Source organism: Etheostoma cragini, chromosome 3, assembly GCF_013103735.1.
Source record: "Etheostoma cragini isolate CJK2018 chromosome 3, CSU_Ecrag_1.0, whole genome shotgun sequence".
Classification (NCBI taxonomy): Eukaryota; Metazoa; Chordata; class Actinopteri; order Perciformes; family Percidae; genus Etheostoma; species Etheostoma cragini.
Window position 1 is genome coordinate 1,723,052 of NC_048409.1, and position 4,901 is coordinate 1,727,952.

At 38.5% G+C, this 4,901-nt stretch overlaps 1 protein-coding gene and 1 long non-coding RNA gene across 5 annotated transcripts in view; one reads left to right on the forward strand and one right to left on the reverse strand.

The window, feature by feature from the left end:
• The window catches only part of cntn5 (contactin 5), a 111,568-nt gene that overhangs the window by 98,184 nt on the left and 8,483 nt on the right, over positions 1-4,901 (reverse strand). The window lies entirely within an intron of this gene.
• The window catches only part of LOC117941919, a 27,961-nt gene continuing 27,008 nt past the window's right edge, over positions 3,949-4,901 (forward strand). Inside the window, exon 1 of the long non-coding RNA XR_004656005.1 lies at positions 3,949-3,959. This is a non-coding gene — a long non-coding RNA (uncharacterized LOC117941919). The remainder of the gene's footprint in view (positions 3,960-4,901) is intronic.

Genomic DNA, 4,901 nt, shown 5'->3' on the forward strand with positions numbered 1-4,901 from the left:
ATATATATATATATATATATATATATATATATATATATATATATATACACATACATACACATACATACATACACACACACACACATCACTATCACGTTTTTTATATGTATATATATACATACATATACACACACACACACACACACACATATAACAAATGTATGTGCCATTTTACACCGTGGAAAAAACATGATAGCCTAGTTTAATCTAACACTGAATCCGCAGAGTTTTACAGATCTGACTGACCACTGAGGAGGTGTACTTGGACCCACCAGACTCTGCTCACAGTATGAGAAACCATCAGGAGGAAGTTATTGCTTGAGGTGTCATACTTCAACTGCTCAGTAACTAAAGTATCAACAGCTACTGTGAAGACTGTGCTGCCCATAGACATTAATCAGGCTGCGTGAAAGGAACTCTTGTTTCACAAAGTTACTTACAGATTTTCACTTGAAGTTTTTATTTGTCTGTTATTGTCATATTTATATTGTAAAATGTTATTCAAGCTGCAGATTAGATTTGATACCCTTTCAATATGCTTTGTTTTATTTGTAGTGTTATCTGTCATTACAATGAAGTTTAACTGTTAAACGAATGTTTTGTGTTGCTCACTGTCACCACCAAGGATTACATTTTCATAGTCAGGATGTAAAATGGACTTAGTGTTTGACCCTTGAACATGCATTAAATCAGACATGTCCCCAGTATAAACAGTGCAATTGCAGTCTTTGTGAAATAAAGCATATTATATAACACTTAAGGAGCCTAACTACACTTAAAAATAACCAAACCCTGCTTCAAAAAGAAAAGCACTTTATTCAAAGTCAATGTAATGAAAATATAAAGTGTGTATACATAATGCGCGGAGTAGCAGATGTTTACTGTCCGGATCATATCCTCCACCAGTCTAAAGGGTGAAGCTGTGTCAACTGGTCATGTACGCTCTCAGGTCAACAAAGTCATCCTATGGTTACTGGACCTCTCCTGATGCTGGAGGAGAGTCTTGTGGTTCCAGGTAAAGCTCATCAAACAGGTGTTTAGAACAGCATCTGATAAGTCAGATCTGTAAAACATGGCAGAGTCAGTGATTAAACTGTTATTTTTTATCAGGGTGTACAACTGCACATACATTTAGTCTTACAGGAGCAGCATGTATTTAACCTGGTGAGTGGAAATTACTGTACTATTAACCATGGTTACAATATGTCGAGCAAATGTTGAATTTCTATTCTTTATAGTTTAACTTGCAACATCCTGAAATCTTTAGTTATGGCAACAGTGTAAAACGTGATAAATCCATTTTTCTTCTGATATCTTGATGTGAGAGAGACTCCTTTGAAAATGGCTTAACTTTGGAACCTTATTTTATACATCCCTGTTATGGACAAGGATGACTTGGTAGTATCAATGGATTGCTTAAATGATCTAGTTTATATGATAACAAGTCTCTCTTGCCGACGGGTTTAAGCAGCGCTTAATAAAATTTCAGACTGCCAATTCCATACAAAGACCAGGCAAAGCCCATGTTACAGGGCTGACTTTAACGAGATAAGTTAGCATCGCTGATCAAGAATAAGGAACGCTCCAAAATGTAACAAATTATAAATGCACGGCATCAGTTATGCTGAAAATATAAATATCAACTTACACGGAGGAGTGATTCATTACCGCCATGTGCGTTAGAGAGCTGGAAACATTACCTCCATCTATTGGAGAGAGCTGGGATCAATACCGCCATCTATTGGAGAGAGCTGGGATCAATACCGCCATCTATTGGAGACAGCTGGGCTCATTACCTCCATCTACTGGAGACAGCTGGGCTCATTACCTCCATCTACTGGAGAGAGCTGGGATCAATACCGCCATCTACTGGAGAGCGCTGGTTTCATTACCTCCATCTACTGGAGAGCGCTGGTATCATCACCTCCATCTACTCCATCTTCTGGAGAACGCTGGGATCATCTCCTCCATCTAATGGAGAGCGCTGTGACCATTACCTCCATTTACTGGAGAGCGCTGTGACCATTACCTCCATCTACTGGAGAGCGCTGGGACCATTACCTCCATCTACTGGAGAGCGCTATGACCATTACCTCCATTTACTGGAGAGCGCTGTGACCATTACCTCCATCTACTGGAGAGAGCTGGGATCATTACCTGATCGTACAGTATCTACCGTACACTATCCCAATTCAAAGTCCTACTGTTTACATTCAAGGCCATGCACAATCTCAACCCCCCATATTTGTTTAATCTCCTCCAGCGTCCCGCTACCTCAGAGCCTCTTCCTCCATACACCCGTCTGTCCCCTCCGCCTGTCTCACCACCACGGGGAGCACAGGCCGCTATGCTCCCCGACCCTGGAATTCAATACCACTCCAACTTAGAAACATTGATTCATTCCCAATTTCAAATTGCAACTCAAAACACATCCGTTTAAAACTGCCTCTTCCACTTGATGTCAATTGCTCTGCCTCTTACTGTTGTTTTTATTGATGTTGTATTCTTTATTTTTTGCTGTTTTTAAATGTCTTATGTATCCCTGTACGGTTGCTTGAGTGCCGAGAAAGGAGCCTTCAAATAAAATGTGTTGTTGTTATTATTATTATTATTATTATTATTATTATTATTATTATTATTATTACATGCTGATAACGGCATCGACTATGCATAAGCCTGAGTAGTGTAGTACATATTAATAGCAGGCCCCGTATGGGAAAAAAATATTTGAATATTTAAAACAATACGTATTACACAGGAAGACTGAACGCTCCAATGCAGACTAGCAGTAACTGGATGTATAAGGAAGATGCAAAACTAAATGGTCATAACTACTTTAAAGACAATCACAGCTGTCAATTACTTTAGCATGTTTGAATAACAAATGAAACCCTAACTTATCACATAGCAACACCGTCAGCTATTAACGTAAGCCACGTACATTTTAAACTATCTGCTCGAGTTACTTTTTAGCAAATGTCCTCACCCAGAAAACGGTAGTAGAGGTTCACTGTGCAAGCAGCTTACATCAACCCGTATTTGTTTGTCGTTATATAATAGGTATTGTGCGGAAAAGGAGTAAAGTAGTTCGGGTGGTGAAATAAAGGGTCAAACAAACCCAAGGATCCTGGCGTTCGTGTCACGTTTAAAACCATCAATCACATTTTTAAATAACTGACTTTGTTACTGACCTAAGTTCATGACTTAGTTATGTCCGTGACTAATTTTAAGCCAATCCCCTATAACTGGGACTGTTGCGGTAAATAAAAAGGTCACATGACTCAAACTGCCACAGCGGTCAGGTGTTACAAAAGGCCACAACGCAGCATAATGCATGTTTCACGATGTTACAGAGAATGGTCATTTTCTGTATGTGGTCGTGGGATTCCTTGACAATCAACCCAGTGGATGGTTTAGGTTTAAGGACGAGTTTTCCTCTCCTGTATGTCACAGAATCTTAGAATATTTCTGAATATGACATTTCTGTAGTGATGCTATCAGTCTTTTACAAAATCCATTTAACAATGAGATAGCAGCAGTACAAACTGTAAAATCCCCTGGTGACATACTGAAGGCAAAGAGAAGGGAAGGCACAGATGGTCTTTTAAAAGTCCTTGCTTTGATGGTAAAATCTCTGAATTAGCCAAAATGCTTTTATTTCTGATTCCAATGAATGTTTCATAATTTTGTTATTATTAGACTGAATGCAGGCAATTAAGGTAAGAAGGAGAGATGCACACTGAGTGACAGGTTGGAAAGAGGAAACCGACTATTAGATTTATTGTGAGGTAAAGTTCACGTCAAACATAGCCATAATTTGACCTGATTTCCCCTGTTAAAATCAAAAGGGCACAAGTTGCTATGGTAACTATAGTAAAGTAACGTATAGTGTTAAAGGTGCTTTTGGAAAATCCTGCAATCTCTGGTCGTCCTCAAAAAATTGCTTTCATAGAAATGTGGTAGTGTTGTGACTGGGATCAGCATGGTAAACGTGCCATTACTTTTTAAGAGTCACGGCTGAAAAGTAGAGCACCACAGCCACTGAAATGTAGCCGTGAGTTTCTGTGTTACACACTCATCCCCAGTACAATTATGTACAGTCCCATGGCACATTTGTGGCAAGGGCAATGATATATAGAACTAATTAAATCTCAATGTATTTGAATGGGATTTCCACTGTCTGGCTCCCTAAGTGATCAAGTGCCTTCATCTCTTCTATGGAGAATACAGTAAAGATGTTGCTGGTTAACATTAGCAAGTGAATTGGAGGTTTCCATTTTGCATAATTTTTTACAACCATGATCATTTTTTGTAATGAAAAAAATTACAGATAATTGTTAAAAGGTAAATGTGATGATGATGCACCAATAGAAATGTGATTAATGTAAAAAGAAATCTTCATCCTAAACTGCATTGGACCAAAACAGTCAGCCGATTAGATAAAAACACATCACACAATCATTTTGGCTGATAACTCTTCTGGCTGTTTTTACAGCAGCTTAGTTTAAATAACATATTTAATCAGTACAGTGTGCACCTAAAGCGTTTAGTGTTTGTTTGAATTAATAAATGAAAAGTTAATTGGAGTCGAAAAACAAATTAAACTAACTAGATACAGCAGATATATACACTGCTATACTCTGCATAGTCCGACCGATATCTTGTCAGCCGATATTAGGCATTTCCAATCTATCTCTATCAGCATTTATAATGGCCGATAAAAATCACAATATTTTTGTTGTTAAATATTCACTTATCAGAATCAACATCAACCATGTTAAGAGTGTTGGCGTTGCATAGTCTGTCCACCAGAGGACACACCCCAACGTCCCTGATAGTGTTGGCGTTGCATAGTCTGTCCACCAGAGGACACACCGCAACGTCCCTGTTAGTGATGGCGT